The sequence below is a fragment of the Phyllostomus hastatus genome, unplaced genomic scaffold (assembly GCF_019186645.2).
Source record: "Phyllostomus hastatus isolate PE091 unplaced genomic scaffold, TTU_PhHast_1.1 phas_contig_58, whole genome shotgun sequence".
Lineage (NCBI taxonomy): Eukaryota > Metazoa > Chordata > Mammalia > Chiroptera > Phyllostomidae > Phyllostomus > Phyllostomus hastatus.
In genome coordinates this window covers 27,015,397-27,036,859 of record NW_025333916.1, presented here as the reverse complement: position 1 = coordinate 27,036,859, position 21,463 = coordinate 27,015,397, and positions in this window count along the sequence as shown.

Below are 21,463 nucleotides of genomic sequence, written 5' to 3'. Positions count from 1 at the left end.
ATTGAGATTATAGTATTGCCTGAGGTAAAGTGTAAGAAAAACTGTGTTCTTCTCTTTGAGTTCTAATTTGTGATAGCCATTCCTTGTGACTTTAGGAGAATCTCATGAGTTCAGACCAAGAGTTTTAAAGCAGGTTCCTGAGTGACTTTCCTGTTTTTGTGAGCTGTCTGTGTATACTTCCTGTAGAGAGACTGTTGTATTAATAGCAACACATGCCCCGAAACAACATACTTTGGAAAGACTATGATGTGTTACCCGGTGTTAAGAATAGTCACTCTTCAGTGTACAGTTGCCAAACTGAATTTATTTTTATACAAACTAGTAGGGTCTGACTAATACAATGACTTTCCAAAATTAAAGTTTTTCACAGCATGTCTTTTTCTTCTGCAATCCTGGGAGTGCGCTATTATCAAAGGAATGTACAAACGTACTTTCCTCAACAACTGTTTCTCTCCAATCTCTACTTCAATGATTATTTTTAATGGAGCTGGCTTTAGGAAGAAAATCCTGGCATTACATTTAACATATATAATTACACAGAGATAATGTCTAAGAAGTTTCCTGCTCTAAAATTCTAACAGCAAATTTGTTTATTATCTTCATTGGGAAACTATAATAATAATAATAATAATAATAATAATAATAATAATAATAGGGGCTTCTTATTTCAGAAGGTTGTTGGACTCATGAAAATTAGATAATGCACGCAGATTAAATCCTTGGCACAATGTCTAGCACAGGCCAAGTGGTTAGAAATGCAGCTATCATGATTATTTGTAAAAAGAATACCATACCTACCACAGGAGGTTGTTCTGAGGATCAAAAGAAATGAGCATGTAACGTGTTTAATGTAGTGCTGGGCATGTTGAAAACATTTAGAAATGTTTCTGCTGCTGCTCCCAATGGAAGAAATAATAGCATTTCCAAAGTCACTACTGTTTACCTTGCTCATGAATGAAAACATTCTTCTAGTTAGAATAGCAGTTTTACTGCTTATTAGTTTGGCACTGTTTTGAGTCAGCAGAGTAGTATTATGGTTAATTATATATAACACATTATATGAAAAGCACACCCCAGCTCTGCCATTTACCAGCTATTCTATCTTGGGGAAATTCCTAATTGTTCTAAGCCTTCCCTTCCTTATCTTTAAAAGGGCTATAATAATACTTATCTTACTTAATTCATTGGCTATAATAAAAGTTCACGAGATTGGGTTAATTAAAGAATTTTGCAAAAGATCAGAAGAATAATAATATAAAAATAATTTCTTGATTCATTGTGAATCTACTAAATGCCAAATCTATACTTAGTCTTTATTTATACTATTTTATTTAATCCTCACAATAACGCCATGAAGTAGGTACTATTTTATGTCTGTTTTTACAAGTGAAGACACTAATTTACAAACTGAGGTTATGAGGAAAGATATGAACTAACATACTCCAGATTACTCTTAACCTCTACAAATGCAAGGTATTAATATTGTTTTTGGATAGTAATATAATAAGTACCTTTTATGACATGGTGGTATGGAAAGCACATTCAGGTGATTGTTTCAAAGAATAATTTACTGATATGTTTTACTCACACATTTAAAGGAACAGCATAAATAAAAATAATGACTACCCCCTACAAATGTGTATAGGAAAATGATCATTTCCTAGGAAGACACAGACTGGTTCCTTTTCCAAATAGTAGCCAAGCCAACCAATGCCTGTTTCTATTCCAGAAGCCACCCATTTGACAGGCATAGCACTTCAGAAGGAAAACAGAGAAATCCTTTCTTCCAAAGAAATTATGACTCATATTTGGGCCAAATAAAACGGGGTCTGGAACAGCCAGCTGCTTCACACTCCTGAAAGGGCATTTGAACTTTATGAGAAGGAGGAGCATGGTCACGCAAGCAACCATTACTACTGATAAATTGACTTAATTCTTGGATTAAAATCTTTTACATTTCACTACATTCCATGGTTCCAGCCCAAGACAAATCAATTTTTAGGTTGTAATTCTTATAAATATTTTTATAAATAAAGTTTTTAAAAGTGCTATTAGCTCAGCTGTCACATAGATCCTTAGAGTCTTTGAAAGTAGATGCTGAGAAACTTGTGGTATAGGCGTGAGTTGGGTTTTACAGCTCATTAGGCTGAATTTTGAACAACAAAATGTCCTCAGTTCTAATAACTACACTATTATCTTAGCTGTCAATCTATAACTACCCACCAGAAAACCCAGACTGTCTATTCTTAGTGAGGTAGAGCCAGTAGCATGCTGGAGCCTGCTACAGAGAGCTGGACTTTGAGTGCTGACTATTAAACCTCAGTAGGCTAAAATCAGCTACGACGAGAGTATTTACACCATAGAAATTGACAAATACTGCAAATCAGCCCCCTCACACCTGGCTCCTGCCTCAGAGAACTGCTTAAGCACCTCACCACTGAGTAGTGCCATCCCGTTTGCAGTGAGATGTCAGAAAATCAATCCCAGGCCTGATGCTCTGTTGCCAGTGGTCAGCAATCTGCTTCTCATAATACCTAGAAAGTTACCAACCCAAAGAAATGTGAAACTCAGAATACCAGTAGTCAGAGCTCACAATTTCCGTCTCTGTGGGACAGAAGTCTCAGCTGCCGCTTGGCAATGATAGGTGGACACGCAGCACCAAAATATTCTGAGCTCGGTGGAAAGTGGGTGACTCACTCTCCCAACAGCAAAGTGAGGGGACACTCACGCCATAAAACATGATGGGGTTTTCCTTCTAACATCACGAATCACGGTGAGTATGTTTGAAGATCACATAGTAACAAGATGGGAGAAATTAGAGATCTCACTGTTGAAATACCTGAAGCACAATTCAATGTTGGACCAGGTCATTCATTATTCTACCAACATTGCCTTATTCAAATCCTGCCTTCTCTGTACGTCAGCCAGGCCAGAGCTGTTCTAACTTGTACATTTCATCTTCCAGGGAATGTTAGAAGAAACAGGTTTGTTTATTTTGTTTACCAGGACTCTATTTAATTCACCCGAGGCCTAACAGAACATCTGACTAAAGCCTGTGAATGCTTACATTTCTTAGTCTTGTACTCAAGGTGTAGATATGAAGGTGAGCTCTGGGGTACGATCCAGTGTCTTTGCAAAGAGAAGAAATATATGTTTTTTCAGACTATTACTCTGGAGTGCCAGTTTGAATCTAGTAAGATCTCCCCCAAACATGGAGTGTATCGTACTCTCATGAGAGCCTCAGAAAGAGGAAGCCGTATCAGGCATCTTTGTGACGTGAGTAGGCACGGAGTTCAGAAGCTTTCAAAATGAACATTTAAAGCAGAAATTCTCAATCATGGCTCACATTAGAATCACCTCAAAGGCTTTTTAAAAACCTCAGTGCTCAGGCTGAGATCAAAACAAACGAGAATTTGGGGTGTGAGATCCAGGCAGTGATGGTTTCTGAAGTTCCCCAGGTGATCTCAGTGTGCACCAAGGTTTGAGAGCCATTGACTTAAATAAAGCACTGGAGTAGTTTTCTGACAAGTGAGATTAATTCTGTTTAGTCGCCTTTTTAGTATGTGAGAAATCTTCATTTTCCTAGTGTCTGATTATTCCCAGCTGTTGACTTTACGACTTTAAATAAGCAGTGAATCATGCATTAAAAACAATGATCTGGAAGAGGCCAGCTGCCTGACATACCACAGCTATGATCATGTCACATCCTTGCTCAGAAAGCTTCTTTGCTGATAAGATCTGGTACTGGTGAAGGTGCAGAGCAAAAAACATTCAAACACCTTCTTTGACAGCATAAATACATATAATTTTTTCAGAGGACAATTTGAAAATACACATATCAAATTTTAATATGCCAGCAATTCTACTTTTAGGAATTTAGCCTAAAGAAACAATTGGGCAATCCTGCAAGGAAGATAATCCTACAAGGATGTTTATTGTCACATTGGTTATGTTAATATCTATTTTCCAGATTTTTTTTTCATTTTAGTAATACAAGCTTTGAAATGCTTGAGTGCTTGAGGCTGTTTGAAAGTCTTCATAGCATGCATTAACATGTAGAGGTGTTCATGATACATTATTGAATAAAAAAAAAAAACAAGCCCTGGCTGGCATAGCTCAGTGGATTGAGTGCGGGCTGCGAACCAAAGTGTCACAGGTTCGATTCCCAGTCAGGGTACATGCCTGGGTTGCAGGCCATGACCCCCAGCAACCGCACATTGATGTTTCTCTCTCTTTCTATCTCCTTCCCTTCCCTCTCTAAAAATAAATAAATAAAATCTAAAAAAAAAACACAAAAAAACACGTGGCCAAAAGGCATGTTTAGTGTAATTCCATTTACATTTTTTTAATCTATATTTTTTGAATTTTAAAATTTTTGAAAGTGGTAATCAAACTATTAACACTGATTGTTTCTGGGAAGCAAAATTATGGTATGGTGGGAGAGGGGAGAACTTCTGGCATCTTCTTGTGCTTCTGTATTGTTTGAATATTTTTTAAAGGCACATATGTTACTATTAGAATTTAAACCTCTGAAATCATTTTTGACTTACAGCTTTCTGTGGAATAAAGTCTAAACTTCCTAGCTTTATACTTAAGCATTCAACAATTCGTCTCCACACGACTTTTGCCAGTCTTGTAGAAATGTTGTTGGCTTCACCTTCATGCTCCTCCTCACACTCACTCAAGCCCAACTGTTCCCACCAAATTTACTTTTGTGTTTCCAACCTTTGGGAACACCCTTTCCTTTGCTTGGAATGCTTGCTTCTTCCTCCCCATTAGCTAGAATCCAACCAAACTAGGAAGCTCAGATCAAGTGCTACCTAGGATAGCGTTCCCTCCCTTGAATTCCTGTATTATATGATATTTGATACTCAAGAAGTGATCAGTATCAAATGAAGGAATGAATCTTAACAATCAAGTTCAAGTTCCTGTTAAGTTTAGTTTTCTCATTTGTAAAATGGAAACATACTACCTGTCATATTGGGTTATTGTGAGGATTACGATAATTATAAAAAAAGCACTTAGCACAATACCATAACATAGTAATTCACAGTTCAAAAAAAAAAGCTGTTGTCATGATTACTTTTTCATGTATTGACATCTTAGTTCCCCATGTAGTCAGCCAACTTCTGGACAGCAAAACTGCATGCCATATATTCGAGTGTCCTCCAAATTCTGGGCAGCAGGGCTTTCGTATGATATACACTTAATGTGTGTTGTTAATGATGACAATGAAGAATATGAAATATATGAACTTTCTTTTTTTTAATCCTCATCCAAAGATATATCTACTGATTTGAGGGAGAGGGAGAGAAACATCAAACAGTTGCCTCCTGTACACACCCGACCAGGGATCGAAATTGCAACCTCTTGGTGCATGGGACAATGCTCCAACCAAGTGAGCCACCCAGCCAGGGCACAAACTACTAACTTTGAAAAAAATATCAAATCACTTAGTTTGGAAAATACTTCATGTTACCAAGAATAACATATTAACATGGAATTATAATAGTAAAGCATTGCTGACATCAAAACAAAACAAAATAATATTCTTTTTTAAGTGAAATCATGGAGAATACGGTAAGTCATTCCTAGAATTCTATTTTCACAGACACAGTCAATACTTACAAGATGCTAGACAATAATAGTAAATTATTTACAAAAAACACCAGATGAATTTGGTTTGTTTAATATCTTTTCAGCAGATGACACATGATGCTTCGGCAGAAAGCTCCATGTGTTCTAGAGTTTTACATGACAAGATTTATCTGCTGTCATAGAAATAGAATGCTCTACTGCAGAGACACAGCAAGAACAACCAAGTCTTACTTAGTTTTGCTTCTCACATTGTTCTAGTTTAAAACTGCTGCTAGATTACAGCGTTGAAATCTCAGTGAAGTCACTGGCAGCTTGATTGGAACAGTTCTGTTCTCAGTTAATCCCACCGGATGGACGGGCTCTTCGCGGTGCGGCACGGAGCCACTGCAGCAACTGGTGTCGCCTGACAGAATGCATCACCCTGGACAGATAAAGTCATGTTTTCATTGTACCTTCGGAGGCCTAACGAGTCTCTGGCTGAGCATGACTTGTTTGTTTGTGTGACTGCTTGCAACTTTGAAGTTGAATCGACTGTGTCCCTCAGCAGTGTGTGTGTCCAGCTCTAACCGCAACCAAGAGCTCATTAGTTAATCAAAAATGTCGAAGTGTGGAGCATTACAAAAAGCTACACTGATGCCTTAAATACCCCATTTAATCTCACAACTTATATGTGTAACTAGCTTAGCAGTTTTTTGAAAGAAGGTTAAGGCCTTCATACTTGGTCTGCTGATTTATCCACAATCACTTTTATTTTTTTTAGTTTATTCTTTTCATTTTAAAAAATTCACTTATATTTATTTTTTATTTTTAAGTGAATTTATAGGAGTGATATTAGTTAATAAAATCATGCAGGTTTCAGGTGTACGATTCTATAATACATCCACTGTATATTGTATTGTGTGTTTACCACCCAAAGTCAAGTCTCCTTCTATAACTATTTATTCCCTTTATACTCTCTTCTACCTCCCAACCCCCTTTTCTTCAGGTAGTCACCATACTGTTGTCTGTGTCTACTGAGTTTTTTTGGTGTGTATGTGTGTGTGTGCTTAATCCCTCCACCTTTTCCACCCAGCCCCATGACCACCCTGTCCTCTGACAGCTGTCAGACTGTATCTAGGAGTCTGCTTCCATTTTGTTTGTTAGTTTATTTTGTTCATTAGATTCCACATGTGAGTGAGATTATATGCTACTTGTCTTTGTCTCACTGGTTTATTTCACTTAACATAATACTCCCCACGTCCATCCATGCTGTCACAAAGGGTGAAACTTCCTTTTTCCTTACAGCCAAATAGTATTCCACTGTGTAAATGTACCACAGCTTTTTTATCTACTCATTCACTGATGCACACTTGGGCTGCTTCAAAATCCTGGCTGTTGTAAATAATGCTGTAATAAACATAAGGGTGCATGTATACTTTTGAATGAATATCTTGGGTTTTTTCATATATATAGCCAGAAGCGGAGTCACTGGGTCATAAGGCAGTTCCACTTTAAATTTTTAGAGGTAACTCTATACTGCTTTCCACAGGGGCTGCACCATCCATGATCAGTTTTAGTGAGGCACTCAAACCAACCAGCACATCTGGTCTGAGCTCATTTATATAAATGGATAAAAATATTAAGCTAAGTGGAATTAGGGAACTTCATGATAATAGGCAAGTGAAAAAGCAGGCTGCAGAATAATGTTTATTTTAGTCCTAGTCCAGTAAAAGCAAACCCCCTGCATGTTAGTACATGGTGAAGGAACAAGGAGAAAAGTGGGAAAGGCTGTTAATACTGGTAAACTCCGGAAGGTGAAGACATAGAATGTGGAATGTGGCAAGAAAAAAGGGAATAATTATCTTTCTTGTAGACATCTTCATATTGTAATGAATTATTACAGAAACATGTTATCAGTTTGATAACATGAAATAGGATTATTAGAAAATAAAAAAGAATCTACAGAAAAATTATTAGAACTGATATAAGAACTTAGTAAGACTGCTAGACAAAAATAAAAATTCATTGTATTTCTAAGCACCAGCAATAAGCTATTGGGAAATACCATTTACAAGACCAACAAAATACAAAGTACCTGGGAATAAATCTAACAAAACATACACAAAACCTCTATGGAGATGATTATACAGATCATTGAATGACATTAAAAAGTATGTCAATATCTGGAGAGAGAAACCATCTTTTTAGACAGGAAGACTCAATATTTTAAGAAAGTATTTTCACAAAATTGATCTATAGCTGCAATCCAGGAGAAGTAATTATGACAATGTGGTCTGGGTAGAATAGACAACAGACCAGTGGCACCCAATAGAGGCATCAGAAATAAAACTACAAACTATGGAAACTTGCTTTATGATGAAGTGTCATAATCAGTTAAAAGGAATTGTCTACCCAAGGTTATGCACTCTCCCTGGCAGCAGCCTGCACCTGTGACAGGTCACAGGGGTTATAAAGGCCTGTCTAGCAACTTAGCCCCAAACAGGACAACCCTGAAGTATCTTGGCCTCAGAGCTCCTTGTGCAGACAGTTGAGGCTTTCCCTGTGATGACATCACAGTTCCGGTGCTCCCTCTGTCCAGTCCTGCTCCATTCCTTTTCCCTCCACAGGTGTTGATCCCAAGAGCACTTCCTAATAAACTTTTCTGCACACAGTCTCTGTTTCCAAGTCTACTTCCCTTGTGGGAATGTAAATTAATATGAACATCATATAACAGTCTGCTTAATGTGGTACAGTTGAAGATGCATACACCTCCAAAATTACAATTCCATTCCTAATATAACCTAGAAAAACCCTCATGAGAAAATACACAATAGGGTTCTTCTGGGTGGGGAGAGATGAGGATGTCATCAGAAAGGTGCCATGTGGGGTCTTCTAAGGTACTGGAAAAGACTAATTTGTCTCAAACGAGAACAAAGAAACAAGACTTTCTGTAAAATGAAGGCTCACTTGTCTGGAGAGGCTAAGTGCTGAGGGACTCAGGGATGAGCTCCCTGAAGGCTGATGGAATCGCGATCAGTGGCGTACCAGTGGAGTGCCTGTAACAGGGGGATCTGGAAGTGGATTCTGGAGCCTCTCCAGGATGGAAGAGGTGGGAGGGAAGCTGAGGGCATGGGCCTGGTAAGGGGAGCCACGCCGGCAAAAGCTTTCTAATCTGGTCAAAGCAGAAGGAGCCAGGCAAGAAGTTAGAAAGAAGTTTTGCTACACAGCATGAGGCCAGATAACAGAGTACCTTGAAAGCTAATTAAAATGATATTTGGTATGTTGGAAGGAAAAGTCAAGAACAATTGTGAGCAGAGGCGGAGCATCCTGGAAGAGATGTTTCAGGAAGTGGAATCCAGCTGCCGTTTCTGCCCCTGGTCATAGTAGTATTTTCACCTTTACAAAAATGTGTTCTTCTCTTGACTAGAAAAAAATGCTTCTAGTAAGTGGCATTGGTGACTAAGATCAGTAGCTTGCTGGCAATAGTCTCTAACTGAATCAATTACTGGATTTCTGTTTGCAGAATTCGGTGCTGCTCTCTGACTAGCTGCACACCCTCTGTCCCACACAGCTGTTGTTCTGACAGCGCTGTTGTCTTTGCAGGCTCAAATGGTTAACGTTGTCCTTAAATGACTGCATGGAGAGCCGCCCTGGCCTGATTACAATAGCATCTGTGTCTGATCTTGGACAAGCCATGCTATATTCATACACCTCCTCGTTGCAATGAGAGATTCTATCCTGCCATTCTGATATATGCACTATCCCAGTGACACATTTTTCTCAAAGTGGAATGCCATGCAAGTAATGGACAAGGTCTCATTTCCTGAAAAGGTTCAAAATTGCTTTTGCTTTGAGTACCTATTACCTCTTTGGAAGACACTTGATTAAAATACAATGCTAATGGGCCTCAGGTTTCAGGTGAATCCCTTAGTGAGAGCTAGTTTCCTCTGGTTTCTATGGCCTCAGATGGTATTTCTAATGGTTGCTGTGACTCCTTTCACAAGAATGGGGCCACACAACAATCCTTACCTGTAGTTTAATGCCACTGCAGATCCTGGAATTAATCTTGTTCTTCAACCAGGGGAATCACAGTACCTGGGCTATTAACTCCATGGTATTTAGCAACATTATTGCCATTTCTTGTCCTGTTCTCTTCTTGCACCTTCCAGGCACAAAAGGATGTCTTGTTTTTTTGTGACCAAGTTTTCCTAGTCCCTCTAAGGACCGCATCTTATCTCTACAGATGTCCCTTTCCTTTAGGGCTCCGGACTTGTTCACATCACTCCCAAATTTCAGGAAATAAAGGTCTACTCATGGCCAGACTTTCCTCTGGCACCGTGTTATGTGCTGCTGCATCCTTGGCCCTCTTTAATCATTAGAGGAAATGCAAGGTTGCCCCTCCCTGCACTCTGTTTCCTGAGGAAGAGAAGCTCAGCTATAAATTGGCCAAAATACTTGGGCTGTGCAACTTGTGTGGTGTGAATGAATGTGTGTGTGTGTGTGTGTGTGTGTGTGTGTGTGTGTGTTAGAAGGAAGGAAGAAAGGGACATGGGATTAAAAATAAGTGTCTTTTTTTCTACTCCTTTTTGAGGTATAGCATGTGTAGTTTAATTGAATTTTATATATTGGATACACTCAGGTCACCCCTACCCAAAACACACCGGAGGAAAATGTCTTCACTCTTTTCTCAGGCAGTGTCTAACACCCTCACCAGCCAGGACTCAGATATAACTGCTCTTCTGACTTTTATTGCCACCTTAGTTTTGCTGTTCTTGAACTTCATCAGTTGAATCATACAGTATTTTCTTTTTGTGTCTGGCCTCTTTTGCTCATTGTTATATCTGTGAGGTTAATTCTTGTTAATCTATGTCCTTCTCATTGGTTAATTTTCCCTGGGTATCTCTCCCCTTGACTCATTTCACCATTGCAGAGTTGAAACCAAATTCAGTCCAGGGCCTGGAGGACAGGGTATGCTTCCAGGGTAGACCTTAGGTCAGAGGAGAAGCAGTCTCATACGATCTACCAGCTGAAAGACTTAAGGCCCCACATAGGCCTTAGGACCAAAGCTTAACAGTGACTTTCCTGGAGCATAGCAGTAGGCATCTGGACAATGACCACATGTTCCATCTTGCCTCCATTAGTGCCATGTTCCATTTATTTTCTGGCATCTTTCCTTACTATATTCCTTTGAACATGACACTTGCTTAGACAAGGTCTCCACTGATCATATGATCTTCTGTGAAGGTCTAACTGCAGATTCTGCCAATCCCTAACTTGTTCACCACTCTCACTTCTGACCAAGGAGGATAAGAGTAGAGCTCATTTAGGACAAATCTACTATTATTCTTCTTCTAAGAAAAAGTCCTACTGACGGGGATGTTGTGGCATCCTTATTGTGGACAAAAATTAACGTATTAAGTGTAAAATTTATTTTTTCCTGATGGCAGATCTCTTCCAGAAAATTCTTTACTTTCTGACAGTTTGTTCTTTTTCCAGGTATAAGTAATTAATTAATATCTGGGTACAAAATTGTTTGTCCCTCCTATCCTATGCATTTAAACACTGGTGGCTAATACTATTTGGATAGTTTCTCACTTTATAAGAAAGGATTATGAGTCAGTCTTCCTCCTGTCTTCCTCCTGAATCCACATCCCCATCAAAGTGAGGAGAAGAAAGACGGAACGTGAGCTTTCTGGTGTCCCCTGGGGATCCCTGAGTCAGTCTTTGATACAGTCAGAGCTTCTGCACACAAACCCTTCATTGTCACCTAATCACCCAATTCCACCTGCCCTTCCTATAATAATCTTCTGCTGGAAAGTGTGATGTGTGATTCCTTATCTACTTTCTTACAGAGAAAAAGTGTGTGTGTGTCTCATCAAACTCTAGTTGTCATTGGCATTTATTATTTCATTCCAAAGAATCCTTCACATTTTACTCTCACTCTGGTATTGATGCTGAACAGGTGTTCTAGAAAGAACATGGCTTGTCTATCTCCAACTTTTTAAACTACTCATCTGTCTTGCTCATTAGGTTAGCCTTCCTAGGGTAGGGCTGTCTGTCTTTCTTCTCTCTGACCCCTGGGTCTAGCTCTGTGTCTGGCGTATAGCAGCTTCTCAGTAAATGACAACTTCTTGTGTCAGCAGAGAGGCACTGACTTCCAGTATGTTGCTGGAGAAGTTACAAGACTCATTCACCCTTTCCCCCTGCTTAGAAAATCTACCGCTGCTCTGCTAGTGGTAGCCATTTACCATTTGATTCATACTCAACACAAAGGGAAAATAAATTTTGATGTGATCAGCATGACTTTCCTTGACACAGAGTCAACTATAGAAGACAGTCTAATAAGTATCTCTTTTGTTTGTTTGGTAAAGGGCTTAAAACTTCAAGGAGTGAAATAAAAGCCATGTTCATTACTTTTCAGCCACATAGTTTGAGCGCTGATTATGTAGTGGGCACTGGGAACACAAAGGCTGGTGTGGAAAGGATCCCTCGTTTCACGAGTGAGACTAGCAATCTGAGAGGCAGGCTGACATGTTCACGTAACATGCTATAATGAAAGGAGTAAACTCAGTGCTCTGGTGGCACAGGGAGATAAGGGGCCAACTCAGCCCAGGGAATCTATAGACCTTCTGTGGATATTACTAACAAAAGAAATGGGCAGACTGAAGAAAATTCATGAAAACAGGATGCTCTGTGACCAATACTCACAGCTTGTGGATTCTGGGAAACAGACTCTGAGACAGAGCACAGTGGTGAGGATGTTTATCAGGGAAGGAGCGAGGGAAGGATTAGGCAGAGGGAGAAGTCTCAGTGTGATGTGTGCCTGGCAGCCTCAGCCAGTTCCTGGGAAAGCTCTAGGGCTGAAATTATCTGGGAGTTGTCTCACACTGGGCAAAATTAGCTGGGCCTTTCTGTCCTCACCTCAGTCATTCACTGGATATGGGCTTCCCCCAGAAAGATGTGACCTTGGGTAAGGTGGGTCTCTGCAGCTGAGGCTATCCCTACCAGACCTAAGGCTGTTGCAGGCAGTCTGTCGGTTGCACTCCCAGACTACCCCTTGTGCTCCTCAGATTCACTGCTTCCTGTATGTCTAGTGGGTCTCTTCTCTAGAAGGGGAAGGTTAGTGGAACAAATTACAACCCCTGCTGCTGAGACTGGTTTTGGGTCTCAAACTGATACAATTCACCTCTCCTCCACTAACTACTCTACAGTCCCCCCACTCTCAGCTAGTACATCTGCTAGATTCATTGGTTTAGCTGGTAGAATGACCCACATTCCCATTATCCAGTGAAATGAGCCTGTCGTCTCCATGCCCTTCCCAAGCTAAGGATACTACTTCCTTTTATTTCCATCACAATTTGGCAAGGGTATAACAAGAGGTGCCCAAGTATATCAGCTGAGTTCTACAACATGTTCCTCCATGCCCATATTGTGTAACAGTGGGCCTGCCTCCTCTTAATGATCAGGGTCAATTATCCCTGCCTAGATAGTAGATCCTTTTTGTGCTTGTTGGTTCTTCAGCACAAGAAGCTTGAAATGCTCAGGGACAGCCTGCTTATGGTTCAATGGGATTCTCATTTTGTTCTCTGGGGGAAGTGTTCCTTCTTTAGAGATTAGAACCTCTAACCCTGCAGAGCCTAATGTGATGGGAATGGCAACACAAATTCCCCAGGTGGGTTATTGGGAGTGATGGTAAGTAGGACCATTCCTGCTTTGACTCCTTGGTTTTCAGTCCCATGAATTTCCCCTACTGGGGACATTGCAGCCTAGAGGATGGTGCCCAATCCTTGCAAAGTATTGGCTCTGAGCTGGCACTTAGGCATGTCTTCAGCAAGCAATTCCAAATCTCTAACTGGCCGGCAGCATGGCATGACATGTGATAAAGCCAGAGGAATTGCATGGTCATGGGCCTACTCACATTTCCTTTGCTGTGAAGTAAACCCCCTGGTCTGATGGCTTTCGTGTGAGATCCCATGTTGGTGTATCAAACACTCCAAACGCTCTAAGATAGTGGTCCTGGCAGAAGCTCTGTAGGCAGGAAAAGCTAACATGTACCCAGAATATTTGTCTATCACTGTCAGAAAAAAATGAGTAGAAGGGGCCCAAAGTGTTCAACCTCTTACCAAGGAGTCATTTGCTTTCTTTGGGTGTTAGAGTTGCAGCGGTGACTCAACACTGGTTTCTATTGCTGACATACTGCCAATCAGGCAATGACACTCGTTAGATCAGATTTAGTTAGTGATAGCCCATGTAATTGGGCTCACGTACAACCTCCATCATTCCCCATGGCTCTGTTCATGTGCCCATCGCGCCAGCACTAAGGTGGCCAATGACGTTGGCTAACAGACATCAACCAGCCAAGATGTTTTGTCTGTTTGGTTCTTTAGTGCCTCTTTCATGGTAGATTGTCCCTGGTGGGCAATACTGTGCAATAAAAAGATCTTCACACTTCATGCCAACTCTGCATGTCCATCCACAAACATATATGCTGCTTAATGAGAAATACTGGCAAAATAACCCAAATCAATTATTTTCACTTTAATCTCTGGGAACTCATTATCTAAACTTCCCCAATCTAAGCTCTGGATAACTGCCCAGAAGGTCTGCCATCAAATTGATAGCAAAATTGAGTGTCAACATTTTTTAACTGTTTTTAGAAAAAGACACTTAAGATACTTAAACTTAAGTTTGTTCTCTATAAAGATAAGTCATTTATTACTTCCACCTTATCTTCAAACATTCTAAGACCTCAATGCTTAATGTTATTTATCCTTAAGAAATGTCAGCCTGTATTATAAGAGTTAACTTTTACAATGTGTAAATTGTCAGCTTTACAGCGTAAGGGATTAATGAAAAACAAAGCATTCTTATATGCTTTGGATGCTTATATGCTGAAGGATGATTTTTTTTTACATGAATTTTTGGACCAGTCAAAAATACTGTGAATGAATTGTAACTTTTAAATTTTTGTAAATATCTCTAATATTAGAAAATATTGAAATGTTGGTATATATTTTATTGTTGAGAGCTAGTCTCCCAGTCTCATTCTGCACATGAGCAAAGGGTGAAATTATTTCTGATACCTACACTAAAAAAAGGTATTGTTGTTGAATAAAGCCGCGTCCCTGGAAAGAACACATCTGACCAGTTAGGCATGTGGTAACTGTGCAAACAGGGCCATGTTCCCTATTAATGCTAGTATCCCACAAACCCTGTGGGCTCCTATGTAAACAAAGTATGATCACCTTAGTTTACGGATTGATAAAAGCATTTCTCCCTAGTGATCTTGTTCTGATACACAACATGAAAGATCAGAGCATTGTAAGAAGTCCTGGTCCTCAGCATCTCCCCATTTCAGCTACTTTTGCCAATTAACTATATATTTCATAAGGCAAAAGACTGATGAAACTCAATGTATATGTCTTGAACAAAGCTATAAAGAACTTTCTGTAGTTGGCTCATTTCCTTCAAGGCTGAGGATGGTGTAGAAGTATTTTGCGGTTCCTTTGAAATAAGTGTTTATTGTATTTCTTTTTTCCAGGATGCTTGGCTTCACAAACCATGCATCATAGTTCTCTCCCCCTTGTTTGTACCCAGCATTTTTTCCTCTTTTTAGTTTCTGCATCCCATTCACACCTATGAGGGAACAAAAGAGCATTTGGTTGAGGTGGGGAAGTGCCTCGTACTGGAGAGAGGGGACTGTGTGCTGCTCCATTGCTTCCCCCAAACCAATATGTAGCGGGAGCATCACTGTATTATATTCTCCTACTGTTTAATCTTGCTAAAGTAGAAATTCAGTGCCCCAATTGAATATTAAGAATCATGAATGCAATTAATTGAAACCCATCTTATTGGACACTGATTAATATAAAGTAGGACACCAATTCTTGTCAAATAAAGGGAAAGAATTAAGCATCAGTCCTCTCTTTAACTTAACAGGCTTCATTGAGGAAAAAAAGTTCTTTACAGAAGAATTGTTGCTAAAAAATGAGTAAATAATAATAGAATGAAAAAAATAATAGTTTGAACCCCTTGCAATAGCCGATTCAGATGAATATCACCAGTGTGTTACAGAACAGAGGGGACGAAGGGCCAACGGGGGTATGATATACTATTACTGAAAGGACCCCCCAACTAGGTTCATTTGTCCACTGCCACAGGAAAGATGTCTCTCAATGCCAGAGATTTGTAAAAAGGAAAGAAAATATTTATTTAAAGCTATACAGACTTAAGGTAGTGACCTAACGTTTTCATTAAAATATCAAAGACCTTTAGGATACCCACAGATGCACACAGTCCTTCCTTTTCCCTCTGCCCTAATTTGGGGTACCATAACTAAGGAAAAGAAGTAGATTTAGGCTCCCGACACCATCAGCTGTGTGGTAGGCCAGGATCAAGCCGCGTGGTTCTTCTTGGCAAAGTTGCAAGGGTCTCCACTCTGCGAAAGCCGCGTGGTTCTCCCCCACAGGGGTGCAGGAGTCTCCACTCTGGCCAAAGCCGCTTGGTTCTCCCTTTACTAAAGATGCAAGAGGATCTGCACTCTGGCAAAAGCCCCATGGTTCTCCGCTTAATGGCTGCTGCATCTGGGTTTAAATCCCTGCACCAATCCTCCTCTGCAGCCTCTTTTCCGACACCTCCCACAGTTGGCTACACTTGCCAGCACTCCCATATCCTTCCAGTTTTACTGGGCTGCCATAGTGAGTCTGGGCCGGTGTGGCCCCCCATGGTATGGAGCCAGTCATCTCCAAGCTCTCACACAGGCGCTGTAACCAGGGGGAGTTGCCTCCCAGTTAGTTAGTCTTTGGTGGAAGTCACTTCCTTCTCCCTGGCTCAAAGCATAGCCACACCTATTTAACATATCAATGCAACCAGTTAAAGGTTATAGATATGTTAAATGACCATGCCAGAGGTTAGCTGCAAAGCTGTTGCTGTACAAAACAGCCCTGCATGTTCCTGCTCCATGTGTCCCTTTCCCCAGCTCACACCTTGCAGGGTGAGGTGAGGACATCCTAATATTTCCTGGACACCTGGAGTTCTGGGCCCTTTCCAAATCCCTATTTGGGGCCCTCCTTTTGGCTGCACCCTGTTACAAGTGGTTGATACCATTAGTGAAAAGGCTGGCAGGAACTTCCTATGAAGGGACCGGGCTGTCACGATGTGAACCCTCTGGTCATCATAACAGTGGCCCAAACAAACATCCTGGTCCGTAGGATGTAATGTGAAGCTCACAGAACCTCCTATGAAATGTTCTTTCAATTTTAAAAAAAATGAACTTGAATGTAATCAAGCATCTAGAGTTAACTTTCATTCATATTTAATATAGGAGATAGAGAACTAAGTTAAATTCCACAACAAAAAAGCGAACAGAATTTCAGAATGTGGGACATTCTTCAGGGCAATTTACCAGACTTCGGCAAGTAGTCACCAGCAATGGGGGGAGAAAAAGGGAGAGCGCGGCTCTCGAGTGCAAGAGGCTGACACAACCACCAGATTCCACATGTTTGGATTCTGATTTCAACAAATCAACTATAAAAAGATTTTTTTAAAGGAATGGATTTTAGCTAATACAAATGCATTGTTAAGAATTTGGTGTGATAATAGCATTATGACTGATTTAAAAGTTCTTATTTTTAGACATTTATAGGTCAGGTATACAGGGATGAGATAACTTGATGTCTGAGATTTACTTTCTGAAAGTTTGACAAGGGCAAAAAAGAGACAAATAAAAGTTGCAAAATCTTTATAATTATGTGACTATAATTATATGTAATTATAATTGGTATGAGGGGTAGGTACATGGAGGTTTATTGTAGTATTCTTGCTATGCTTATGTGTGTTTGAAATTTTTTACAATAAAGATTTAGGCATAGGAGAGAGAGAAAGAGAAGGCAAAAAAAGGCAAGCACTTATTCTAATATAAAAGGACACGTAAATATTTTAAGACCTAAGGACTACAGCTTAAACGACTTTAACTCTTTATAGGAGCTCACAGGTTTCAAATATCCTATTACGGAGAAAAACATTCCATAGGAAAATGATACAATGAAGTGTGTATGTGTGTGTACTTTTATTTCTAATGGCTTAAATAGCAGGCAGCAAATCTAGTCTTCAGCAAAATGATAAATTTCCTATGGCTAGTATAAATTTCTAGGCAAACAACCCACATGCAATGTATAAGATAAATATTTTAATCTTACAAAATTTTTTTAAAACATCCAAATGTCTTTATTTAAAAATAACATTTAAGAATCATGGTCAACATAGACACCACATATAGAAATATACCACAGAATGGATGTCTAATTAGTTCACTGTAATTATATACATAGGGACTCAAATGTACCAAACAAAACTAGAACTGGTTTGGTACCTTGCCCTACATTACAAAATGCCAGATCTTTATGAATTAGAAGATCCGGGATTCATCCTCCCCCTGCCACTGACGTATTATATGACCTTGGGCATGTCACTCATTTCTCTTGGCCTTGTTCCCCCATCTATTGAATGTGCATAACATTTTCCATCTACTTACCTCAGGGAAATAGTGAGGACAAATGAACAAATACCAGTGCAGTGATTTGAGCTCCTCAGGAAAACAAATATTTTTTCAGTACTATAGTATAGTACATTTTTATTTTGACAGAGAAATACACAAAGTTGCTGAATTATAGATAAAAAATCAAGCTTTGTAATAATCAACACTATATAAATAACATTTCCTAGCAAGGAATGCTGTTCCTAGCAAGGAATAACTTCCTAGTTATTCCTAGCAAGGAATAACTTTTTAAAGATTTTATTTATTTATTTTTAGAGAGAGGGGAAGGGAGGGAGGAAGAGTGGGAGAGGAACATCAATGTGTGAAAGATACATTGATTGGTCATGTGCCCTGACTGGGAATCAAACCCACGACCTTTCAGTTTGCAGGCTGGCACTCATTCCACTGAACAACACCAGCCAAGGCAGTTCAAATAACTTTTTAATTGCACTCAGATTCAATTCCCCTTTAAACCTCATAGTTTCACTAGAAAAGCTATGTAAATTGCAGTTAAACAGAAGATTTGCAATATTTCAGCTGTATACTTAAAGGTCTAGCCTGAAAGGTTTTAGAACCTGAAATTCTGGTTGTCTGTGACTGTAATAAATACGGACTTTAATTGCAATAACCACATGGGAGCAAAAGAGGTTAAAATTAGTAATTACTTTAATTTTAGTTCTTAAAATTACTTTCTAATCTACCATTGTGTAGGACAGTTAAAAAATTAAGATGTGCAGGGAATATTGATTCTTCACCTGGAATCACTAATGGCAAGGATATTTCTAAGTCCTCCTTCAATGAAGGAAATTCAGTATATAATAAGTGCATTTAATATGTCAACAATTTATTCTGAGTACTGAAATGCTGAAAAAGCATAAACACATGTTTTAGTTCAAGTAGGAGAGGTTTAAAAATACTTCTTTTTCCACTTTTAAGTTCTTCCTCCTCAGTCTATAAATTCAAGGATGTTTTGGTAAAGTCAGTCCCTTGCATAGAAACTCTCCAGTGGCTTCCCAGCATACCGATTATTAAACCCACACTCCCCAGCCCAGGCTCAAGGCTTTGCTCAGCCTGTCCCTCCCTCCCTCCTTGCTTTTATCTGCCACCATCACTCCCACCTCCTTCATGATGCTCTTTCTTCTGTTCCTTGAACTTGCAAATTTATTCTTTGCACTTGCTATTTCTTCCAACAGGATTATTCTTCCCTCATTTATTTACATGCTTTCCTCCTTTTCACCAATCAGGTCTCAGCTCAAATGTCACCTCTTCAGAGAGGCCTTCCTTGACCCCCTATTGTCAGCAGCCAGTCCCCTCTCTTACCCTCTATCACATCTCTGTGTTGCCATCAGAGCATTGATTGCTTTCTGATTTTATCTGGTTGATTTATTTGTTTGCTTGTTGTCTGACTCTCCCCTTCTCTAGCAGGGACATTGTCTCTTGTTCACCTCTGTTTCTGGCATAGTTGCATAAAAATATTCCAACTATTCAATCCATTCATTCAAGAACTCTGTCTCTGCATTGTTCTCCAGTGCTCTTCACCTTCTCTTGCCTAGCTGTTTTTCTGCAATCTAAGGTTGAATCCATTTGATCCCTAACACAATGTCCTAGCAAAGAAAAGGATAGGAAACTCATTTTGCCTAGTTCATAAGCCATTTTGGGGATGGCAATGTTTGTATCAGAATCAGGGGTTAGGGACTTTTTACAAGACACGTGCCTCAGACTGGTGAGGGAATGGCTGGCTCTGGAGTCAGTTTAATCTAGGCCAGACCCTCTATCAAAAATCGGAGTCCTGATTTTTCCCAATCTGGCCTAAGTCTGAGCGTTTACCTGCTAATCCAAGCAGTCAGAATAACTCATGCTTTGTTTGCAACTGTTCTAATAGCCAGGGAATCTTTACTTCTATAACTTCATTGGTTCAGCAAATGTTACTTGAGAGCTTACTAGGTTCCAGAACTTTACTAGGTTCTTCGCAAGACCTTTAAAAGATCACTTCATAGAAATATAAAAGTAAGTAAAACATTGTATTTGTCATTAGGGAGCTAACATCTAGTAGGAGACAGAGACAGACAAACAAAAAGTTAAGATTCAGAAGTAAGTATGGGATATTATGGGAGTATTGGGGGGCACCTTACTCAGTCTAGGGCAGGAGTGGTACTGGGAAGCCTTCCCAGAAACCAGGGTGCCTGCCCTGAGATCTGAGACTGAGTGTAGTTGATAACCAGTCTCAGGTGATTCAGAAAAGCCAGAGTGTTCCAGGTGGTGGTGAGTATAGTACATGCAAAGGCCAGAAAATAATAGAGCACACAAAAAGAAATTCATTGTAGCTACAGCAAGGTTTGGGGGAAGGGGAAATGAAAGGGGTGAAGCTATAGAAACAAGAAGGGACAAAAATCATAAAAATTTCATAAAGCCAGGTTGAGAAATGTGGACTTGATTCTGAGGGCAGTGAACAGACATCCAGTATATTATCTGTAGCAGGAGAGTGTCATGATTAGGTGTGTGTTTTAGAGCAAATCACTCTAGCTACAACGTGTACGTTGGATCTTTAAGGACAGAGACCAAAGGCAAGGAAGTAGTTCAGAAGCCATTTGCAGTAGCGGAGATGAGAAATGTTAGTGGCCTGGACTGTTAGTGGCAGTGATGATGAAGAGAAGTGATTTGAGATAATGTTTAACAAGTAGAATCTACAAGACTTGCATTTGAGTGTGGGTGATTGTGCACCAGCATGGGTCAAAAATGAGAGTTTGCTGGTTTAGGAAACTAGGTTGATGGTGAGGTCATTCACCTAGGTAGAAAATTAAAGATGAGAGAAGTGAATGGGGAGGAGCTGATAAGTTTTGGATACATAACAGAGGTGGTGCTCCTGGTACCTCTAAACTGAGTTATCTAGCTGGTCGTTAGTTGGTCATCTAGGGCTCAGGAGAGGGATCTGGGCCAGAGATACAGAACTGGGGGGCCGCTGGCATATTGATGATAACTGGAGCTGTGGGAGTGGAGAGGATCTGTCGTTCTCTGTGGCACATGCCGAGGGGTGGGGTGGGCGGGGTGGAAAGTAGTTAATTTTTAAAGAAGCAATTAATTTCTTCAATGAGAATGCCTAACACAGAATAAAAATATGCTATCGAAAAAGACAAAAGACACACTGAAGCAATGTATCATTGTTGCTTTCAGACTTTGGAGGCTTTTAAGTTTAAGGCTAAGTGCCCAACCTGCCTCAGAAGTTTGAATGACAGAATCTTGAACAGGTTAGAAAATTTCCTTTTTGGACAGCTCTTCACTGCTAGTTGAGGGAGCCCTTGCTTCTTCCCATGACTCTTCTACCAGATGAGCTTTTCCAAAAGTACTTTGAGA